Genomic DNA, 24,981 nt, shown 5'->3' on the forward strand with positions numbered 1-24,981 from the left:
GATGGTCTTTTAAGTATGTGCTGAGATGGAGATTTAAATGGGCCTCCAAGATCTTAGCAGGAACGGGAAGCAGGGAGATCGGCCGGAAATTTTTTAATTCACCAGGGTCTAAAGAGGGCTTCTTCAATAGTGGTTTAACAACCGCTATCTTCCACAAAGACAGGTAAACTCTTTCAGAGGTAGCAACATTCATGACCCTCATGAAGAGAGGAATCACAATCTCCCGGTAGTTTTTTAACACCTTGAGCGGGCAAGGATCTAAAGGGGAGCCTGAGTTGACACGGTCCAGGAGCCTATCCGTCACCTCCAAAGACAAGGGGGGGAAAGTAAGAAGCCTAGGGGTCTCCACCAAGGGGAGGGCCTCACAGGAGAGAATCGACATCTCCATTCCAGACCTGATACTGGAGTTCACTATTTCCAGCAGGGAATAAATATCGGAGATTTTAGCTTGAAAAAAATCCGATATTTTATCACAGAGTTCCTGTGAAGATTCTGAGGGAGCCAATACCCGCGGGGAGATGAGGGAATTAATAACCTTAAAAAGGGAGGAGGAGCCAAGATGGCGACCGGAGCAGTCGCTTGAGCGCCCGGCTCCGTCGGCCCTTGGCCTCGGACTATCATCCTGATTCCTATCCCTGCCGATTTTCGAGGTGCAACGCGTGCGACGACGCGCTGACCGCGCCGCCGCTTTCCCGAAGTCTTAGCCCGCCCGGATGCCGGAGTTTTTGGTGCCTTTGTTCCCCGCCCTGGACCCTTGCTCTACTGTGGCCTCGGCCGACCCCCTGGAATCGTTGCAGTCACCGGACCCGCTGGTGCAAATCTGAGCCCGAGGTCCCGATCCCGCCTCACGCCACGCACGGTCGCCAGAAGAGCCGGGAGAGAGACGCCCGGACACCTCCTGTACCCTGCATCTGATGGGCTGGAGCCAGAGGGTAAGCCCCGGTGTGGCGGGTCTCCTACCCCGCTCTGTGGATCACGCTGTAGAAGGCTGCAGACCCCCTTCTTCTATGGTCTAGTCGGCTGCAAAGAGAGCCTGAGGGAGGGGAAGAGACTGCTGGCTTTCACCTGTTGCGGCGCAGACCTGTTGGGAATTGCCTCCTTGTCACGATCCCCCCCCTGGCCACGGTACCGTTCAACGGTAAAACATGGCGCTGATTGCCTGCTCGCTGCGGGGGGGTGATGCTCCGGTCTCGCCCGCTGCCCGCTTCGCCCTCCCTCTACCAGACTCCAGCTCCCCAGTGCCGTCCCGGATTGCTGCCGTTGGGGGGGCGCAGCTTCCGCTGACATACGGCTCCGTTCTGGCTGCCCTGCGGGACTTTCGTCTGCAATTGTGTGTCGGCTTGCAAACGCTGAGTGAGCGGTTCGACTCTACACTGTCTGCTGCGGGCCGTGAGCGCCCCGTTTGTGATCAACAAGACGTGAGTCTGCCAGTGCTGTGGTCCTCCTGCGGGGAAGCAACGACTGGGTATAACGGTGCTACACTGGTGTCTGCATTTGGCTTTCCCGGCGCTCAGGATCAATCGCTCTCCTGCTCAATGGCAGATACTTTGTTTCCCCGGTCATTGCCGCCTGCTTTGTTGTTGCCTGCCTCACCGTGCCCGCAGGAGTTTCCAGCTGAACTACACCTGGCGACCTCGAGGAACTGTTCACGGTGGCCTACGACTCCTTTTATGTGGAACTCATGTACTTTACAAGCCAGGTCTGGATTTTATATGGTGTGCAAGGGGACCTCAATAGATGATCGGCGGCCATTTTGTGACTCTACTTCTCCATCTTCTCCCAAGTGGCCATATTGTCTTTGTCTGTTCGGGATGCGGGGCATTCACGAGGGGGCGGGTCTAATCGTACGCCCGCGATCGGGCCAGGGCTAGATTACTTTCTATTATCATGGCTTCACGGCCGGGCTGGACTGGGACTGGAATTGTCTACTTATGTTGCGCGCACTCGTCGCGATCTGTCTGCCTTCATTTCCGTGGTGTTACATGCTATCTTCCCACGACCGCCTTTGGGTGTAGTGGGGTTTCAGTGTGTGGAGGCTTGGTTGGCCGGTGGTGTCGGGCGCTCCTGAGGATACGTGGGCTCCTCCCCGCCTCCTTTCTTCTTTCTTCTCTTAGTTTCTTTACTCTATTCCTACTTTCTCTCTCGTCTATATTTCGGGTTCATTGGGCGACAGGCACTATGCTGGGGGGGGGGTAGGCCATAGCCTCCGCATTGGTGTAGGGTGGGGGGGTAATTTACTGTTTCTTTTTTAGTTCTATGGGCCTCTTTCTTTCATGTCTCTGCGCTATACTTGTTTCGATTCGGGGTCCGGGTGTGGGGTGGATTGAGTGGGGGCGGCTTTTAGGGGGTGCGTATTTACTACTGTGATGATCCTGTTATCTAATTGCATCGCCTTACTGTATGATATTTTCTATGGCTGTTTTAATGATGCTGCTGCTCTCCAGTGTATGAAGCCGACTTGCGGACTCGAATCTCCTTGTTTCTATCCTTTACTGACTTTTTTCCCGATAAACTTTTTTTTTGAAAACCTTAAAATTAACCTTCACTTCTCCTTCCCCCGGTGTCAAGGCTCCCTCCAGTGTATGAATCCTGAATCGTTGCTAATCTTGACCTTGACGCACAGGGGATGTATTGTTTGTCTCTGTGCTCAACCGTATTGTGGCCGGCCTGATGGTTGTAGGCCCGTATTTGTTCTTTTACTATGCACAAATAAAGGTTTTTAAAAAAAAAAAAAAAAAAAAAAAAAAAAAAAATAACCTTAAAAAGATCCCTGGAGGATTTCAGGGAGGCGGTAACCCTGGAAAAGTATAATCTCTTTTCCTCCATAATAGCCGCTGTTAGAAATGGGATTTCTGGTTGGCTAAGGCTTGCGCCAAAGTCAGGCAGAAACCACCACTCTAGTCAGGGCTGTGGAGTTACACGCCAAAGATAACCCCTGCTCACCCCCTTGGTAGCTTGGCACGAGCAGACAGGCTTATCCCTGAGGCGATGTGTAAAACGTTTGCGCGCGCACCCAGCAACAACACCCAAGGCCCACCACAAAGGAAACTCCACACAAGGTATTCTATAAAAAATAGCCTTTGTATTATACAAAACACATTAGATAAAAACACACTTTACAATGTGCCAACAGGCACGGGCAGAATTTACAAGGGATTATATATACAGGGGACAGGGCCACCTGGACCACTGTCAGGAATTAGCACTTTTAGAAATAGTACGTTTTGTAGAAATAACACTTTGTAGGAATAATACTTTAGAACATAGCACATACAATCACTGTAGCACTAAATAGAAAATGTAGCACACAACCAGTAACTACTGGTAACAGGTAAGTACCACCTACGCAACCCTAACCACCTTAGGAAAATACTGCGCAGGGAATCAGGACCTCACTAGCACCACCTGTACTAGGGAGAAAACAACCACCTAAGTATCACAATACCTGTAGGGGTAAACGCACATTACACATGATGCATCACATTCAGAGGTGTAGGGAAGGAAGACACATGATGCATAAAAACATTCCGAGGTGCAGGTTAGAAACAATAGCGCAAAACTCACATTAGCCACCACCGTGGCAGTCCCTAGGCCAACTGACCTTGAAGGGGCAAGGACGCCCTGTGTCCAGAAAAGTCAGGGCGCGCCTGCACAGGCTGCGCAACCCAGGGCGCACAACCTAAACGTTGCAGCTGCCCACTAAGTGCTGGGCAGCTGGGAAAAGGAACGGGGGCACCACTGTGCCCTTTGACCACAAATCGCAGTCACGTGGGGCCCCTCTGGGCTCTAAGAAAACACTTGTGGCCCCCTGAGCCTCTCTGGGCTCTCAACACGAAATGCCCTGAGCCTCGCAGGCTCTGAAATACCAAGGCCCCCCAACCGTTGGAGCTTCTCAGGGGCTCAAGAGCATCATGCCCGACGTTGGAGCCTTCTCGGCTCTAGAATACTAATGGCCCCGGTGTTGGAGCCTCCCTCGGGCTCTTAAACAAATATGCCCCCACGGTGGAGTCCCTACGGACTCTGAATCCAGTAATGCGCCCCTGTAGGTTAGAGCGCACAGCGCGCTCTGGACACGCACACCATGCCTCCACTCGTTGGAGCCTTCGTCGGCTCGTAACTTGCACACTCCGCCCCCTCACTCACCGGGACTCTGGAGGACTCCTTCAGACCTCCTCCGGTCGAGACGAGCTTGGATGCGGAGCCTACGGGCTCAACAGAGCGCCTCACCGGGTGAACGCGCGGGTCCCGGGCGACGGCAGTGCACTCCTCAGGACCCCGGGGCGCAGGGTAGGCTCCTGCCGGCTCCGGGGCTTCACTCCAGTGCGAGTCCTCAGTGGGAGGCGGGGTAGGCTCCCGCCCTCCTACTTCCGGATTCGATTGTCCCGGAGGCCCGCCCTCGGCCTGCCTGACTTCCGGCAAGCCCAAGGGCCGCAGCGGTGACTTTCTCAGCGGCAACGAGGGGTAGGCTCCCTCTGTAGATGCGATATACGGCGGGGTGGGCACCCGCCGTAAAATAAACAAATTAGCGGGGTGGGCACCCGCGAGCACACCACAATGCGGGGTGGGCTCCCGCTCGATCAAATAATTAAATAAGCGGGGTAAACGCCGGGTGGGCACCGGCTGGCATCGATAAAGCGCTCCTGAGCGCTAGAGGCAAATCCAAGCGCTTTGGAGGAAAGAAAAGCGCTTCCAGGCGCTTAGGGGACCCAAACAAAGCTCTTCCAGCGCTTTAGGGGCAAAAGAACCTCAAAGTCCAGCAACGTTCTTCCCTGCATGCAGCAGGGCAGGGGTGGGGGGCAAGGCAGGACCCAGAGCCAGCTCACTGGGCCTCCAGGCAGGGAGGTAGTCCAAGTGGCGGTCCTCTGGTCCAGCAGCAGCAGCAGCCCCCCTCAGGTAAGATCCTGGCAGAGAACAGTTTCTGTGGGGACACAGCCCCATTTTTATACACTAAAACCCTTTGTTCTTGTTTCAGGGTGAGGGGGAAAACCAGTCGCACCTGGTTGGGGAGCACCCTTGATGTGCTCAGCCCCTCACTCTATTCACTGGCAGGGCTAGGGTCGTCAGTCGCACCACAGGGGGCGGAGCCAGCATTGTGTGGGGAAAGCCCTGCCCTATTCAGGACCCAGGTGCACTCCTCCCCAGCCATCAGCATGCTAATCTCACACTCACCACTGGGGCAGACCCAACCAGACTCCTGGAGCCAGCTCCAGCCAATCACACGCCAGACACACTGCACACAGAAGTGCCCACTTCTAGAAGTGGCACTTCCACTCTAGGTACATGCACGCCGCACACATCATCGCGCAGCATTCAATCACACGAGTCCGCACATACCAAACTCGGGCCTGCACACCCCACGCATCAGGAACTACTAGGGACACATACATTCCCCATGCATTCCTATGGGAGGGCAGGCCTATCTCACCACATGCACTCAGAGTGCGCACGCACTTTACCCTGGGACACAGGGAAAGTGCGCAGAAACGAAAAATCACCACACCAAGTCACCAATAAAAAGCAAAAAAGTTCAGGGGTGAACCTGCCAGAAGGGCCAAGTCCAACACAACCCCCTTCCAGCCAAAACGCAGGGCAGACCAATCACCACCGTGATGGACTTCCCTGCTTGGGGCGATAGAACACGGACGCGGGCCCACAACTGCAGGGACACCCTCCGGTTCTACGCCACGGTGAACCCATGGAATTCTTTCTAACACCACTGTCTGTACCAACTGGGCTACCCCACTGGTACTCCCAAGCTGTCCGCGGCCAAGACCGGGCCCTAGGCCACCCAGGTGCCCCCGGTCTTTGCCTAATCACAGAGTGGGGGGTAGTAACCCCTGGCACATAGCGGCCATTCTCCACTCTTCCTCTCTGCAAGACAGGACTAGATTGCCACTGGTTCTCCAGCCTAGGGTCTTCACCCTCAGGCGGACCAGGAGTCTCAGGGGAGGCTCTCCTCCCCCCACCTCTTCTCCTAGGGTTCCTCCTCCTCCGGCGAGGGGTACACCTAGAACGCCATTCCAACCCAGGGTTTAACCCCTCAGGTTGTACCGGGGCCAGAGGGGGGCTCTCCCACCCTCTGCACCCCCTTCCAGAGCCCTGCTCCCTACCAACTGGGGCGGCACCTCTGGAAGAAGAACCGGTCGGGACGCTGGTTACAGACGTCCCACCCTTCAGGTCAGGCTGATCCTGAACCTGGCCTCCCAACCTCCGGCCTAGAACCTTTTGTGGAATAATTGCCTGGCACTCCAGGACTTCTGGGGATTTCCACTCCATCCCCCTGAGGCTATCAAATGACACATATGTCGAGCGACTGTCTGTCTGGCGCTGATCTCCCGTCCCCTGTCCACCTGACAGTGCGCGGAGATCCCCCAGAACAGAAGTGGTGCCACCCTGGTCACTACACGGGATCCTAGCCCAACTGGGTAGTCCCTGACCCACAGGCTCTTCCACTGGGGAACTCATCCCCCAATCACTCCTCACGCTGGACTCCTGTACCCTCCTTACCGGAGCGGTACTGCCAGACTCTAGAACCACAGGAGCCCTGGTTACAGGTGCTCCAGGTCCTCTACTCACTAAGAGATCTTCCTCAAGTGGAGTAACAGGACAGCCTAGGTCCCCAACTTGGTGTTCCCTCAAGAAACCATCCAAGTCCTGAGGCAGGGTTTCGTGCGTCTGGGGACCCTCGGTCACCCTCTCACTCCTGCTCCACTGAGCCAGGCAGTGAGCCCCTACACCCTCCTTGCTATCCTGGGACCTAGCTGGGCTACACCGAGCCTCTTCCACCACGCTGGGCTGGAAGATACCTGAACCACTACTTTTGGATTCACTCCCTAATGACTCTAGAGAACCTCTAGCCCTTTCCCAGCGCTCTGCTTCCTCCGCAAGCTCAAGGGGCTCAGACAATCCACACCCCAACAGGTGTTGGCGCAACCCCGGCGCACAACAACTGAGCAGGTGTTCTTTGAGAACCAGATTACACAGTATATCAAAATCACTTGCTGTGGGAATCCAATCAAACATTGCATCCTCACATCCATCCACAAACTCCTCCCAAGTCTGGTGAGACAGTTTCCTACTGCCCCTGAATTTTAACCTTAACTCCTCCTCCTGGGGAACAGGTACCAGACTGGGGGAACTGGGACTGGGATTTCCTACACTGAAATCTATATAGCTACCATCACTGGACTCAACCCTCCCTGGGGAGCCCAGAAAATTAAAACTGCGCGCAGGGGATAGTCCACCCTCCAGAGCTGATTTCTCCCTGGTGAAGGCCCTCTCAGCCTCCGCTATCCTCTCCTGCGCTAAGACCCTCTCGGTCTCCAACTTTTTCTCCTCTTCTGACTCTTCAGGGCTCCCCACAGACCCACCACCCTCCAGGTGTGAGGCCCGGGCCCTTTCCATACTGTGCTCAAGATCCCATGCACCCTTTTGCCATAGGACCAGGTGGTCCTGAAGTTCGTACAGAGTGTCGGACTCTCTCCCTGTACAGGACCTTTCTAACTCCTGCCTCTGGCGCCAAGCTAGCTCATAGGGATCACAAGCAGGCTCCATTCTGGCGGACGTTATGGTAAAAAGATTATACAGGGAACCTAGGGGTCTGAGCCTAACAGGAGCACACAATTCACAAAAAGATTCAGCAAGCTCTCTAACCCAGAGAACTCACACTCACTTGCCTAGTGCCACACACCATCCATCCACACACAACCCTCCCCTCGGACTGGTAAGGCAGTTTCTACCACCCCTGATTCCTCAACCTGACCACAAGTGACACAGGTACCAAACTCTGTGTGCAGGGCGGGAGACAAATGTACAGGACACTATTACGCTGCCACCACTGGATCCCACCCTCTGGTGAATCCAGAAAACACAATGCACTAAGGGGGATGATCTACCCTCCGAGCTAGGGACACCTAACTCACAGTGCACAAGAAACACATTTCCAAAGAAATTAAATTTAAAAACAAACTTAGAACAATAATCCCTATACCATGTGATTTATCTAAATGTAGAGTTTTGTAGTGCGGCCAGTTGCCGCTGCGGTACAGCGCAAACGCAAGTCCAAATCCCACCGCTGATCACCAATAAAAAGCAAAAAAGTTCAGGGGTGATCCTGCCAGAAGGGCCAAGTCCAACAGCCGCCTTATACTCTTTCAGGCACTGCTCATGTCGTTCCCTCTCCGAGGGTTCTAAGTGAGCACGCCACAACCTCTCCTGTTCACGACAGTCCTGTCTAAGTGTTCTAAGTCTTTCGGTAAACCAGGGAGCTGAAGGCCTTGTTCTTGCCGAATAATGCTTTTTAACCGGAGCAAGGAAATCCATTGCTGCAGTCAGAGTGTGAGATAGCTCCGCGGCAGCGGAATTGGCATCAAGCTGCTTGGCGGGCTCCAACTTATCAAGGAAAGGCAAGAGTGCCTCCTTGTCTATATGGTTGAAATTCCTTCTTTCGTTAAATTTCTTATCGCTAGGGGCAGATGATGATGAGGCCTGGAAATGCAAATCTAAGGGGCAGCAAAATTATCAGACCAGGCGAGGGGGATAGGCTGCCCCACCATGAGCCTAGGATCACTAGAGAAAACCCCATTGAGGGTATGCCCCGCAATATGCGTAGAACTCCCGAACCGCTGAGCAAGCCCACAGCAGCCCAGACTTTCCAAGAGGCCTTGAGTATCCCTACAGGAGGTGTTTTCTAAAGGAAAATTAAAATCCCCCAGGATCGTGATGTTGGATCTCTCCAGGTAGGGTTCTACCAATTTGCCAAAGTCCCGACTAAAGGATGTCCTTGGACCTGGTTGTCTATAGCATAAAATGCCCGAGAAGCTTTCTGTGGGGTGAAGATTGATCGAAAAATAGTAAGTCTGGTAAGGTTCAGAGGAAGTGGTCAGAGCCTGTGTGCGACAGATGAGGGCGTCTTTATACAGGATTCCCAGCCCTCCTCCCCGCTGGCCTACTCTATCCAATCTGGACAAAGTGTACCACGAAGGGATAGCGTCTACCAGGTCAGGGCCCGATGCATCCGTCGCCCAGGTTTCTGTAATAAAAACCCAGGTGGGCTTTCTAGCTGAGACAAAGTCTCTGAAATCTTTTTTGTTTTTAATAATAGACCTAGCATTAAGAAGAAAGCCATGAGCAGACATCTCCTTACCGAGAAACTTAGCGGCAGTGATGTCTGGGCAGCTCTCACTGGACTGCTTCCAGCTAATGTTACAACCCCTACATCCCTGGTAAAATTTCCTGGGGAGAAACTCGGGATTCCAATTGTGATGACAGGGCAGAGCAGCAGGTCGAAGGTTTAACAAGCCCTCTCTAGAGTAGCAGCTCCTAGGGTAAAGATCTAAGGTAGCACGAGCAGCATCCCTGGCCCCTGGCATGGTCGTGGCGCGGACAGGCGCAGACGGGCTTGCCTTAGGCGGGCCTTGGGCTGCGCGACGAACCGAGCATAAAGTTTAAATAGAGAGGAGTGCAAGAGCGCTAACGATCCCCTAGCTCCGCCCCCTGAATCAGAAAACATCCCAAATGTATGCCGGTGGGGCGCTGGCAGAGAGAGTTAGCAAGCAGAAGTAATTCAGGTAGGTTACACACAAGGGCACACACTAAAAACAGTTAAAACAAGCATAACATGCCGTTCCCTATTCAGCAGTTCAATATTCAGTAATGTTCAATATTCAGCAGTCAGTATTTCAACATGTCGGCTCGCGACGAGCCGAGCAGGAAGTTTAAATAGAGAGGAGTGCTGGAGCGCTAGAGCGCTAACGATCCCCTAGCTCCGCCCCCTGAATCAGAAAACAGCCCAAACGTATGCTGGAGCTCTCCACAACAATCGGGAGAACCCGCGGTGGAACAGGGCGCTGGCAGAGAGAGTTAGCAAGCAGAAGTAATTCAGGTATGTTACACACAAGGGCACACACTAAAAACAGTTAAAATGAGCATAACATGCCGTTCCCTATTCAGCAGTTCAATATTCAGTAATGTTCAATTTTCAGCAGGTCAATATTTCAACACGTCCACAGCCGCTCATTTATTATTCAATGCTCCTTCATAGAGAGCCCCATAATGCCCTGCGATAGCAGTTTACATATTTTTGGGTTTTGTTGATGTTCCTTGAAGGGGCGGGGGCTCAGCCTAAAAATATTTTTTATGTTGGGTGGGCTGAGGTCTCCCTGTAAGTCTCCTGGAACACTGAAACCATGACCCCAGGAGAACTTTACATATGTGTTTTTTAAGTATTTCCTAACCTTGAGCTTTTGTTTTACAGCTAGGAATGCAGCCCTACGTTTTATGTGGCCTGAAGATGCATAAAAAAAAGATATAAGGCCCTCTTGTGGTTGTTTTTTAATGATTGCATTTTTTGGGTTGAAAAATGTTAAATGAAAGACTCAGGGACATGATTGTTGCATATATTTTTTGTTTTGAACAATGTGTCTCCGATTATTTATGTTCACATTTTTCACCGAAAAAATGTAATAATAAAGACTATGTAAAATGAAAGAGTCACAGACATGTATTTTAATACAACTTTTTAAAATATTTTTTATGTTATCAAATATTAACAAGCATTACATTGTGTGTATTATTGAAATATACATTTATTTATAATTATTTGCGAGACTTGAAGAAAGATGATAGATATGCTTTATATATAGGGATTGGGTGCCTGAGGGGAGAGGGCAGGAGAGAAGAAGCGGGAGAAGGTGAGCGGGATGGGTATGAGGATGTGGAAGGGATGTCTGGCTGCAGGGCCAGTAACTATAACTCAGGCCCTAAGGTAATTTAACTTGCGCCCTCGCCATGCACTGCTAATTACCCCACATGTCACTTCACTCATGACATCTTCTATGACATCAATAATAATATTACTGCAACATTTGCAATAAAATTATTGATGAAAAAACTGTGCAGGGCGGGGGTGCGAGTTATAGTTACGTTAGGGCACGAGTTATAGTTACTTGACTTGACTATAACTGGTGAATTGCAGTGGTCTTGTACATGGAGGGGGATCATATTGTGACCATTCCAAAATGGCTGCCCCATTAGCTGCAAGAAGGACCAATCATAAGAGTTGGGTCTTACTTTACTTTCAAAGAAAGAGCTTCATTGTTGAGTCCTTCTTTGCTTTTATAGGAAAAGCATTGTGTCACCCAGTCCTACCTTAGCTTCAATGAAAGATAGTCCATCTTGGGCTTGTAGGAAGCTGGCTCTGTATCTACTATACCAAAGTGAGGTATAGTGTGCACAGAGTCCAGTGGTACCCCAAAGGTAGGGAGAGGTAAATTTAGATAGCACCTCACTCTCTATTTGTGGTAGTGTGGTCGAGTAGTAAGGCAGTATCAGAGGACAGTGTTAAGCATTTGTTGTGCACACTCAGTCAGCAAATGAATTCCCACACTCAAAGACTGAACCTCAGACCAATTGTTTTTGTATAAAAATATTATTTTAGTTATTTTATTTCCTAGAACTAAGCAAGCCTGGCCCAGGTAAGTGATAAGTACTTTGTAGTAAATATACTGTTGAAATATAATATGGGTTGTAAAAGTATATGCACTTTGTTTTGACTTACAGTATTGTTGCAGAGAAATGCGATGCTTTGTAAATTCAGTACATAGACTTGAATGGACTTTTCAGTAAAATACCAGGTAAGTTACTTTTTATATTACTTTTCTTACTCAGTGTAGTATACGGATACTACACAGTGATAAATAGTACAATTTTAAAGTCAATGTTATCCTATGGAGAAAAATTGTGTTATCGGTTTTAGGGTAAGTTTTCAGTACTGGGAGTTGAGGTTCTGGGGGTAGACTCAGGGGTCCCCCAGGGTCAAGGATGCAATCTTGTTACACCTGCAGCGCCACTAGGGCGGCCGGTTGTAGAGTGCTGAGGCCCAATGTTATCCAAAGGGGTATAGGGGGCCTCCGGTTGGTGGCTGCTGACGAGCAGGCCACTTTGTTGTGGGAGCTAAGCTCCTAGACTTTAGCTCAGGGCAAATGGGGAAACAAAGTAACACCAAAGGTGCACCCTCAGCGGCACTAGTGCATCCTAGTGCAGGGTTCTGTATCGACGTCGGGCGCCCTGTTGTTTGCAACGAAGAACCTCTGGTTTGCAAAGGCACTGCAGGCTTGGGTACAAAGGTCTTCTGGGTGCGACCACCACTTTGAGAGGTAAGTTGGGATCTTGGAGGTTCGTTAGGCACTGTCGGTTGGACCACCCAAGGACGTGATACGTAGGGTGCATGGGTGTCTTTTAGGGTCGTATCTACTTACCAACTCCTGGTCAGGGTTGGGGGGACCTTCCGGATTTAGACTGCAGGCATTGGCTGGAGGTTTGAGACAGGTCAGGAGTCACCGGATCTTGGTTCAGGATCACCGGGGGTCTCCATCCAGTGGTGTTTGCCCATTCGAGCTCGAGCCATGGACGGCGGGTGCAGAGTGGTGCCAATTCGCGGTGTCCAGCCAGAGGTTGGAGACGAACAAATCCGGTGTTCACGGGAGACAGAGTATTTGTGGTTGAAAGCAGGCAGGTCCTCTGGGGTTTTCGAGGTTGCTGGCTGCAGGTCACACCGGGTTTCCGAAGGAGCAGGTTTGAGGGGGAGACAGGCCGGTAGGGCTGGGGCCAAATCAGTGGGAGTCTTCCTCTTGTTAGCTTCTGCACGGCTGTTCAATCATTCTTCTTTTCTTGTAGTTTCTTCTGGTCTGAGGAAGCAAGGTTCAGTGGTGCCTCTAAATACTAGATTTAGGGACATTACAGGTAGGTAAAAAGGTCGGGACCAATTGGTCCCTTCCCTGGGGTGGGTACACCCCCTATTATGCCACCTTCCAGTGGGAGGGGGGCATAAGCCTTTCCCTGGTTGGCTGGGTCCCCCTATCTGTAAGATGGCGTGGACTGAGAGTTGTGCTTCACCTCGCCTCCCCCACCTGAGGGGTTGAGTTGGCAGAGGTGGGCACGCCTCTCTTCCTCACTTGTTTTTCCCACCGGTTCTCCAGCCCGAAGTGGGAGTCAGAACTCGTGGGGACCAGTTGCTGAAAGTAGCAAGTGGCCTGGGGAAGCTCACAAAGGCGGCAAACCTTTGAAGCTTCCCCTTCGTGGACCCTGGGAAGGAGGCTTGGCACCTCGTCCCAGGACGTGCATTGTTTCAGGCCCCTGTGCGCAGCAGGCTCTCGGCCCAGGGGTCCAGAAACATGTCTTGTGGTGGCAGCTGAAAGCAGCCACTCAGCCTGGACTCTAGTGATAGGTCGTTTTTCAGGGGGCATCTCTAAGATGCCCTCTGTGTGTATTTTTCATTAAAGCCCACACTGGCATCAGTGTGGGTTTAATTTGCTGAGAAGTTTGATACCAAACTTCTCAGCTTTTTAGTGTAGCCATTATGGTGCTGTAGATTTCGTAATGACAAACTCCCAGCACCATATACTCTTAATGACAGCACTGCCCTTACAATGTCCAAGAATGGACTTAGACACTGTAGGGGTACAGGGCTCATGCACCTGTACCCTGATCACTGGTATAGTGCTCCCAGCTAGAGGGGTGACTGATCTATGCCAGTGCAGTGGGTTGTAGGCATGGCACACAGAGATGTGTGCCATGTTGACTCTTCACTTTGTTCTGCACCAAGACACGCAGCCTGCAAAGGCAGTGTGTTTGTGTAATAGTACAGGGCCTCTAAGGGTGGCACAATAAGCCCTTAGAGGTCTTCCCTGGGCACAGTGGCCTGGGTACCTGTGGTTGCATGAAAAGAGATGGCCCGCACTTTGCAGGTCATCAAACGAGTTGCACAGCCGCATGAACATAAGTGTTTCAATAATACACATTAAACCAGATTGCTCCAAATGTTTTTCCGTTTTAATCCATGTTTAATCCAAGTTTCTTTGTCACGCCAAAGCAGCGAAATTCCTTTGTACTTGTGCATTTAATTGCTACATGATTGCCAATCCAGGCCTAAACATGAGCATTGTACGAATCTCGGGTCCTCCAAATTATGCATACATCACACCCAATGCATTTCGGTAAAAACCTTCGTCAGGGGTATCTAAGATGTAAAAATATTCATGTGTAAGTCACTTATTAAATTGATTAGCACTAGACATGATTCAAACTAACAAATGAATGAATAAATAAATTAATTACCCACTCTTAATCTAAACGAACACCCAAGCAACAAATCACCTGTAATTCCCCCAAGAAGCACCTATACTCATTGTGTTCTAATAAATTAACCCAGAAAAAAACTATCACAGAGATTTACCATCAAACATATTTTTGTGCACCTTAAACCGTAAAGCTGCGTAATGCCATTTTCAACCTCCTTAGTCTCGTAACGTACCTAATCTTCTAATTCTTCTATCTCAACACATCATACACTCTTTTGGTTGCAAACATCATTTTTAACACCCCTATTTGATCGTTATTTGACATTATCTAGCTTACTTTCGTAACCGATGTTAATCTGCTGCATAACGACCTTCCTCTCTGTGTAAAACTTCAGTTTCACCAACCAGCTTAATCCCGCTGAGTTTAAGGTAGCGTGTCCCACCCACCTGTAAATCCCTAGTGTAAACCATCACGTGTTCTGATAGCTCCTCCCCATTTACACCCAGTGCCCGATTCTATCAGAAACATTTAAAGTAAAAAAGCAAAACTTAACTTGAAAAACAATCCACAAAATCAGGTAAACTCTCCCCCTTCCCTATCCCAATATACAAATTATGAAACTTCTAACTAATATGTGGATATCCCGATATTTGTTGAATGAAGTGATTCTCCAAATCCTCAATGCCATCAATTTAGTGGGCAGTCTCTGGCGTGACCTTCATGTGATCTGTTTTTAACCAATTTAATCATTTCGGGGTGCTGAACAGGTTGGAACGGTTCAGTACGATTCACAAAATTTATTCCTGGCGCACACCCATTATTAATGTTTTAAGGTTCCTTTTGAATTTTTCTCAAATTTAGCGTGCAGCACTCATGTGTGCTCCGTTCCGTGTGCACACCGTATATGAATGCATGAAAAGAGATGGCCCGCACTTTGCAGGTCATCAAACGAGTTGCACAGCCGCATGAACATAAGTGTTTCAATAATACACATTAAACCAGATTGCTCCAAATGATTTTCCGTTTTAATCCATGTTTAATCCAAGTTTCTTTGTCACGCCAAAGCAGCGAAATTCCTTTGTACTTGTGCATTTAATTGCTACATGATTGCCAATACAGGCCTAAACATGAGCGTTGTACGAATCTCGGGTCCTCCAAATTATGCATACAACATCACACCCAATGCATTTCGGTAAAAACCTTCGTTAGGGGTAAGTCACTTATTAAAAGTGATGTTGTATGCATAATTTGGAGGACCCGAGATTCGTACAAAGCTCATGTTTAGGCCTGGATTGGCAATCATGTAGCAATTAAATGCACAAGTACAAAGGAATTTCGCTGCTTTGGCGTGACAAAGAAACTTGGATTAAACATGCATTAAAACGGAAAAACATTTGGAGCAATCTGGTTTAATATGTATTATTGAAACACTTATGTTCATGCGGCTGTGCAACTCGTTTGATGACCTACAAAGTGCGGGCCATCTCTTTTCATGCATTCATATACGGTGTGCACACAGAACGGAGCACACACGAGTGCTGCACGCTAAATTTGAGAAAAATTCAAAAGGAACCTTAAAACATTAATAATGGGTGTGCGCCAGGAATAAATTTTGTGAACTGGGTACCTGTGGTACCATTTACCAGGGGCTTACTTGTGGCCAGAGATGCCAATTGGGTTTGGGTTCATTTTGGGTAAATAACACATGCCCTGGGAACCTGATTGGCAGGAACCCAGGGCACATCAAGTCTTAAGTGCATCAGTAGTCTGGCAAAAAGGGGGGGGTTACTGCAAAAGAAACTCAGGTTCTCACAGGTCTGAACCCTTGTGTTTATGCAAGGGTAAGAAGCTCCTTTTGTGGTGTTTTCACTGTGTATCGCGTGCACAAATACTTTATACATTGCATCTTAGTTAAGCCTGACTGCTCTGTGCAAAGTTACCAGAGAGTGAGCAGTGTGTTACATACTTAACCTGACTAGGATTGTGGTTCCTGCTTGGACAGGGTGCAGACCTCTGCCAACTAGAAACCCAATTTCTAGCAGTGATAATAATATTAAGATGTTTGCACACAATAAAAATGCTGATGAGTGCCTGTATTTACCTACAGTGAAAGCCACATTTCTATAAATGAACTATAATCCTTGATTTTGTTAACTGTGCTCACTCAACTACTATTTTCTCTCTTGACGCTGGTATGACTGAGACGAGGCCCAAGCCACTTGAACTGTTTTCCTATTTAATGTACTGTGCGTTACGCATTCTTTTTTCTCTGCAGGTGCTTATCAAGAAGCGCTCGTTAGGTAGAAGAGCATTTTTTGTTTATTTTGGGAACTGTGAAATTAGACATTTTAATTAGAACTTGGCCATGGATGTGCATTGCATGGGTATGGGAGAAAGCCTCCAGTAACACACAGACCAGACAATTGCTAACTTCAAGGACGCACAAGTGCATACTTATTTGTTTGCCACTGGGAACCTGGGGAATCTGTCGCTACAAAGACCTAGGTTTCTGAAGGTTTACATGCCATACAGATTGGTTCTAACCTTATAGGTATTTAGTACTCCCCTTAATTGGAAACTTTTTGAGGTAGTTGCCAACTAGTTAGCTACCTTCACTTTTTTTTAAAAAAACAATAAACGATTTTACTCAAAGCAGTCTCCCAAATGATCGTGAAGGTGTCTAAACTCATGTGTAGTACACCTGGGGTTTCTCAATTCGATTGTCTCATGAGAGAACCGTGAATAGACACATAAATGTGAAAAAAATGTGAAAATGCCAATCACCCAAAGCCTCACGGAGCTCCTTCTCTCCGGCGGAGAGAAGGAGCTCCGTGAGGCTTTGGGTGATTGGCATTACGGTGGAATGCCGCACTAACCACAAGGACTCACATAAGGAGCCTATTGGTGACCTCATTGACTGAGCTGGTACGCGAGGCCAAGGCTCCACGAGGTCTCCAATTTTAAGAAGTGTCCCTATCGTGTGCCAAGCGACTGTTGTTGCCCTGACGAAATCGCCAGAAAGACTCCAGGCGATGAAACATGTTGGCATATAAGAATGGTATGCATATTTAGCAACCTTTTTAAGCATTGAAGTAGGTGCACTCCTAAGGCGGAATAAAGTTTGAACCTATAGTGGGTGTACCTTTTTAACTTTTTATTCATCACTATTAAGTCGCATCACTTGTTTTTGTTGGCTTTATTCTTTGGACACCTCGTTATTATTTTGGAGCGTGATGGCTACCGATGATGAGAAGAGTGGGCAAAGTTGACGAGTACCAGCCAGCAGGCTCAATTGGGGTTGCGCACGTGAGGTGCCATCACGTCTCTTTTCACATTTTTTTCACATTTATGTGTCTATTCAACTACCCCAAAAAGTTTCCAATTAAGGGGAGTACTAAATACCTATAAGGTTAGAACCAATCTGTATGGCATGTAAACCTTCAGAAACCTAGGTCTTTGTAGCGACAGACTGTTTGAGTGGAGGGCAACCTGGGTTTCTCTCTCCCTCTAGAGCTCCTTATTGTATACAACCTGGGGAATCTACCTGCTCCCAGGGAACAACATCTCCTGACTGGATCGCCCAGCTGGAGTTAGTGGGACAAAAATTTCAGAACCTTCTATTGCGTATTGAATAGTTTGCCAGTTTCTGTCGTGACTTTGGTGAGGGAAGACCTTTCTTGAACTATGTTTATTCTCACTGTGCATAGTGTTGAGCTTCATGCTTGAGCAGCCGTGTTTTTCCCCTGAACCTTACATTGTTTTTTTCTGATATAGAGACGTTCCTCTTAGAAATTTCTCCTTGCCACTTTTGATGCCTTATTTAGAATAGGGAAACTCAATTATAGAACCAATTTATTTCTTGTTCTGTGCTCTCTTTGTCATATTTTGCATCTTTTTTTTAATATAATGCATAGTCAGATTGCACAATTATATGGATATAGATGCTTTCTGGCTAAACTGACTTACTGATTAATCGATTTGTAACTTGACTAATTTGTTGATGAAACCTTCATGGTTTCGACACAATTGTCTCAGTCATTTTTTGGTAGTCAAATTTGTTTCACTGTTGTTGACATGTGTTGCTGGGGCTATCTTCTTTCAGACGTTTCCAGACCACCAGTAACGTCCATATGGCAAGAGACTCCTGTATGACCAGGGCCAGCTCTAGGGCGGTGCAACTGGTGCCACCGCACCGGGTGCTGGCTTCCTGAGGGCGCCCTGTTTGCAAGTTTATTTTGTTTTTAAAGTACCTGCTGCAGCGTTTCTTTCCTCCAGCAATTACCAGGCCTCAAAAAATGTCAAGATAACCCCCGTCATTAATGTTCTTCATGGAGAGAGATCAGAGTTTTGTATTGTTGCGGTTTTGAGTTATGTGAAGGTAGTGCAGAGGGTTAATATGCCTGCTGCAAAGAACATGTACGAAGTAGATTACAGAGTGCCTATAATGTAAACAGATCACCAGGTTACTGCTTTTAAAAGAGACATCCTTTTTTTACTTGCAATTTATAACTTAAAGTCCTAATATAGAACAGTGAGCTATTAACTTTCATCATAGAACTGCATACACACTGCAAAGTATACATTAGAACACTGATTAATGTTGCAAAAAGGGTTAATTTGGCTAGAAATCGATTCTTATTATTAAAGGAAACTCCCAACTATGCTGTTTCTTTTTCGACTCTTGAGTTTGTGCTTCTCCACACCAAGCACTCTTAAGCTATACTGCCTACCAGTATGGATGACATGTGACTCCTACACTTTTAGTCCTTTGGCTTATGTAACCTTTCCTATACACTGATTTACACATGTATGATTGTCTCTGTGTAATGTATGTGTGATGCAAAGTGCTCTGACATCCTTTACTGGTATGAGTGGCGCTATATAACGAATTCAATGCATCTGAGAGAGAGTGGTTATGGAGTCTTGGTCACTGTTAAAGGGTGATAGTGAGAGAATCCATGGTGGAGGACATTGGGGGCGCCAACTCACATTGTCGCACTGGGCGCCACCAGTGTACAATGACTATACTAAAGCTTTTAGGCAGAGGAAATCCATCAGATCAATGTTCACCAACATAGAAGCTAGATATTTACAATGCATTCATAAAAGCACAACACATCAGTTTCACCGTGGACAGCGACAGGGATTCTCAACTGTCCCTTTATATCTCCTCATGTACACAAAGACAAACTTTTATATCTCAAGGCAAAAGAAAGAGAAAACAACGTTTGAGTACCCCCCAAGATCCCTTGCAAATATATCGCCGTGGTTTATTTATTTAGTTGCAGGTGAATTCCCCAGCAACACCCCCAAAACACTGGCGAGCAGCACTTGTTGTGCTGCACGAAGGCACAGTGAGTAACACCGGCTGCACTCTGTGTTCTGCTCCTCAATCAAGTGTGGAGAGAACATTGCGCTAAAATAGATACCATCAAACAGGTGGCAAAACAGGCCACCGGCCAAATCTTGATGGGCGTGTTGAATGCTCAATGAAAACCTCAATGAATTCTCAATGAAAAAAGTAATGGGAGGCTTTTCTGCGTACTTCGCTTTGGTTCCCCAAGTGACCATTAATTATTACCAAGAGGTGTAGCTCTGCTGCCCTTACAATCCATCACTTAAAGTGTGTTAGCCCATTGCGTGTACTGCACACCAGTATCTAGATAGAGATAGATAGATAGATAGATAGATAGATAGATAGATAGATAGATAGATAGATAGATAGATAGATAGATAGATAGATAGATAGATAGATAGATAGATAGATAGATAGATAGATAGATAGATAGATAGATAGATAGATAGATAGATAGATAGATAGATAGATAGATAGATAGATAGATAGATTGATTCCAATGACCTTGCCCCAAGTTATGCAAAGAGGGTATTCACAGAAGGCACTTACTCATTTCGGTATTACAGAAGTTAGGAGTCCTAATGCCTTCTGTGAATACCGAAAGTCTCAAAGTTAGGATTTTTCTCAGTTTAGGAGTAGTAAAGTTAGGAGTCCTGGCATGTACATCGCTATTTTGCGAGCCACTGACTTGCAAAATAGCGTTTGCGACTCTCGCTATTAGGAAGGTGCGTCCCTTCCTAGTAGCGAGTCTCAATGCCATGTACTATTGTTTTGCGACCAAATTTGTGGCCGCAAAACTCTTGCAGTTTACCACTTACTTCAAGTAGGTGGTAAACTACTCGCAAATGGGAAGTGGTCGCAAGGGGACCCCCTCCCCTTTGTGAGTGTGTGCAAAAATATTTTTTAAGAGCAGTGTGGGGTCCTAGGTACCACTGCCTGCCCTTAAAAAATGAAACTGAAAAGTTATGTTTTTCTTTTTGAAATGCATCCTGTTTTCCTTTGAGGAAAACGGGCTGCATTTTAAAAAATAACTTCTTTATTGAAAAAGCAGTCACAGACATGGTGGTCTGCAGACCCCAGCAGGCCCCCATCCCTGGGAGTGCTAGTCATTCACAATGGGGTCGCAAATTGTGCTTGTCTCATGAATATTAATTAGGCATGCAATTTGCGACCCATTGGGAATCACAAACAGTGTCTGAGACACTGTTGTACATTCTCTTTTGCGTGTCGCAAATTGCGAGGCGCAATTCAACGCTATTTGTGACTCGCAAAAGTGAATGGTCGTACATCTGGCCCTTTGTTCAGAGTAACAAAGGTGTTTTATTCTATATAGCTTCCTTATGGCTTTGTATTTGACTCTTCTTTTTCTAGGGTGAATCTTACACAGTTTGTACCAGAGTTACTGGAAATAAGCCAAGATACCTCAATCTACTTCATGGCACACCTTGTACACAATAAATATAAATTATTTTAACTACCTTATTTATATGCAATCACTTCACCTGTAGAACCCTCATTTACATTTGGGGTGATTGCCCAGCTTCGTTACACATTAATAGGTCCCAGCAAAGTTATCCACCTGAGATTTAAATGTGAGTGCCAATGGGAGGCAACCACAGGTGTGCTACTGGAGGAGGGAGTCTACTACTTCTAGGCAGGATCCAAGGTTGATACTTTCATTTGATCCCAGAAACCTGAAGAAAGAGCTACAGAATTAGGTGTCTCCATCAGTAGTAAGGTAAGTGTGAGCAGGCTGAACAGTAAGCACATCTGTGGCAGAGGGAAAAAAGAAGTTGGGGCAATGTCTTAGAGGTATTGTAAAACAATTATGAACTTTCAGATTAAACTCGAAAAGGCAGAATTACCGATCCTTTTGAATATTTGTTTACACCTGTTCATTAAATTTTGCCATTAAGTGGCTTACTTATCAAAGGGTTGCGTTGCCCTTCTACCACACAGCAGCGGGCAAGAGCAATGCAACTTGTAAGTTAAATTTATGATGCCATGCAAGGCCACCTTGCGTGGCCCTGCATGGCTTGATAAATCTAGAGTAATGCAACGCAGTGCAAATCACAGTGTTGCGTTACTCCACCCCAGGGAACCGTTCCTTCGGTGGAGCGTAGGTGTTCCCATGCACCACCCATGGATTTTGGTGCCTTCCCATATTTACCATTACTGTTAGACCTGGGAATGTGTCAAAATGGCATCCAAAGGAGAGGTGTAACAAAGAGATATATCTTTATTTCTCCTCGTTGTTTCCTCTTTCTATGTGTTCTGCAACACACATTAAAGAGGAAAATGTCTCAGGGGATTGTGTTTGTGGAGAAAGGTGTCCCTTCCTGTAGAAAAACAATACTGCTTAAATGCAGGCACATTTGCACCATGGTGCAAGACTGCTTGCATTGGTGCCAGGTAGCACAACGTGCGCCAACACTGGGAAATGACAGACATGTGCCGTATAATGTTAAATATGGCACATTCCAGCCCTTTCCCTATCATGCAGCACAGCGCATTAAGGTGGCTTGCTGCGCTGCGCTGTGTGATTATTTCATAAATTTGGTTACATTTTGATATTAAAAAAATGGATCTAGCAACAGTGCTCATCATGATCAGTAGATTTTTGTAAAAGAGATGCCTAGATGGATGTGCTTCTCGATCAATTAAAGAAGTTTAATTTTTCTTCTACTATTCTTTTTCCTTCAACAACCCTGCGTAAAATTCATGGGTAATACCTCGATGCAGGTATGACGTCATCGAGTAGTATTACCTTAGAGTTTAGCACTTCGTTTAGTGTAACAACACCTCTGCATGTTGTTTTGCATTTATTTTCATTCAAAGTCCACCTGCCATTCACTGGTGGACACCACCATGGGGGTCTACTCAGACAGGCATTTTGGAGTACATAAGGTGGTACTCCTGCAGTACTCCTTTACGCACTTGTACATGGCATTGTGAATTAGCTCTTAAACGTCTAAAATACAAATACATTTGGAATATTCATATACAATTAGTACAAATTGAAAGAATTGTGCCTTCTTTACAGTGTTACTAATAGGAAATTTCGAAAGCAATTCTTAAGAGCATGGGAAACACGTAAAAGAGTACTTGAGTAGTACCTATTTAGTCCTACTTCCTATACTCATAAATGCTCTTCTGAATCTGCACCATGGTGTTTTTATGAAGTAATGAAGTAATACTTTATTTCAATAAATCTGAGGTATGGAAGACATCTGAGGTAATGCAGATATTGCACAATTATATCATTGCTGCATAGTTTTAAATGAGTGTCATTGGTATCAACATTTAAGTTCATCATTTCACAGTCATTTTTATTTCATGCTCTAAATGTATAAATGAGCGTGGCATGTGAAGATTCATTTTGTTATTGTAAACACAACAGCCCTAAAACCTCTACAGTGATTAAATGTTGGGAGTGGGTCTTCGAGGGAACTTGAGCTACAAACAGATTATGCTTTGCATAGGGTTACACTGTGCCTGCTCTGTGGTATGCTTTAAGTAAATTCTATGTAAGTCTTCCTCGTGTCTTCCTCTCATTATTAATGCAAGAACTGTGTACTATTATTATAGAAAGTTTGAGAACAACATTCCTCATATAGATCCCCACTAAGATCTTTTACAATTTTTGTCGGGGATGTAGAGGAAGAATGGAATAAAGCATTTAACTGGGAGGTTCCAAGAGGTGAAGACAAGAGAGTGGAGCTGAAGCTTGTTCCTGGATTTTTTAAACCCAATGCAGGCCTTGAATGGCTGATAGAGCCCCAACTGATGTTGTATTTCCTACCAGCAGTTCCAGTTGCTCATTGGCAGATGAGCAGATACAACTAGAATAGAGAATAATTCAGCACTTTCTATATTAATGATGCACTGTATGAATCACCAACCCCTGTAACAGATTTCTAGGTTTGGTGAAGAGTCAATACTGTAAATTGGCACAAGCCTTGAAAACAAACGGCTGAAAAAAAGTTCAAAGAGCTCCCTTCGTCCCGGAGAAGACCAGAGCCTTGCCACCTGCTACATGGAGGAACGGCTTTAGGGTCTACTTCCCTCAATCTTGCCCTACAAAAGCTCAGAGATCATTGCAAAAAGATTAAGTTTGCCGTAGTTTAGCTTCTGTGCAATGAGTTGGCAGTGTTTGTGGATCACTAAAAAGAGCACCCTGAGGTGATTTATTGCTTCTGTAATTTTGTTCGAGAAAATTTGTTTGTGATGTTGTAATTGTATTTATATAGCGCTTACTACCTCTGACGAGGCATCAAAACGCTTTTCGGGGAGTAGCACACTACTCTGGAACCCAAAAAGGATTAGTGTATTAGTACACGAAAATATTAAATTAATTTGAGCGATGAACATGTGACTCTGTTAGTTGGATTGAAAAAGATAGTGGAGGGATAGAAGAGGGAAGGGTTTGGAAATTGTTTATTTGGAGATCATGGCAGTAGAGGAGATGTGATGAGTAAAGGAGAGATTGAGGGGAGAAAGTCTGTACAAGTGGTTTAGGAAGGAAGATGAGGTATCAAAGGAGTATAGGAGGGATACATGAGGGAAGGGTTTGAAAAGGCTTGCTTGGGAGAGCTGAATAGTAAAAGAGGTTTGAGACGATGCAAGGAGCAGTAGAAGATGAAAGATTCTAGAAAGGGTTATTTTGGGGGTCCTTGTAATAGAATGGGGTTTGGGAAGTTTTGAATGGTAGAGGTACAGGATATACTGAGAGAGGTTTGAAGTGAGAAATAGGGTAGTGCATTTGAGAGAGTAGTAGAATGAGGTCTGGTATGAGTCAAAGAGTGGAGGTAGAGGATATATTGAAAGGGGTATAGGGTGAGATATAGGGTAGTGTATTGTATGTGCTGAATTAGGGGTAGAGTAATAAATATAAAGATACATAAGTACATGGAAGGTATAAATGTCTAATGAAGGAAATATAACTAGATTTAAGTTGGATTTAATAAACTCCGCCGGACTGGGAACCAAAACCGTCCCTGGCAACCTGCTCAGCTGCCCCTGGGGTGAGCGGAGGTGCAGCTGAGCAGTTTGCTAGGGCCGGTTTCAGACGATTTTGTTACAGGGGGTCGATATTGCCAACCCTCAGTAACAAAAACGGCCTTCCAGGGGCCCAAAACCGGCCCCCACCGAAGTGACCCAACGGGGAAATGCCCGGTGCCCGCTACGGACAGTCTGGCCCTGCTGTCAAGTGTTGCTGTATTCTAGGCTAATTTATTTTGTTTTCATATATATATATATATATTTTTTTTTTATTCAATAGTGAAGCCATTATAGATAAATAGGTATGATAATAAAGGTACTTATTTATGCAGTGACCTATATACAAATGTATTTTTCACGTCTGCTCAAGTGTTGAAGTAAGAGAGCTTGCATGCCCCGAAAAGGCCTACAGTGAACTGGGATGGAGAAAGTTCATTATTGCCTTCTTTAGGTCTGGCTTGAACAAAAGATGGTTACCCTACCTGCAGCAAAGAGAGGTTGATCACTTCATGGATTTGAGCATGTGGTGCCTGCATTTGTTCTTA

At 46.7% G+C, this 24,981-nt stretch overlaps 1 long non-coding RNA gene across 1 annotated transcript in view; it reads right to left on the reverse strand.

Annotated features, from left to right (window-relative positions):
• The window catches only part of LOC146805537 (uncharacterized), a 154,475-nt gene that overhangs the window by 92,143 nt on the left and 37,351 nt on the right, over nt 1-24,981 (reverse strand). The gene's annotated exons all lie outside the window — the stretch shown is intronic.

Source organism: Triturus cristatus, chromosome 8 (assembly GCF_964204655.1).
Source record: "Triturus cristatus chromosome 8, aTriCri1.1, whole genome shotgun sequence".
NCBI classification, from domain to species: Eukaryota; Metazoa; Chordata; class Amphibia; order Caudata; family Salamandridae; genus Triturus; species Triturus cristatus.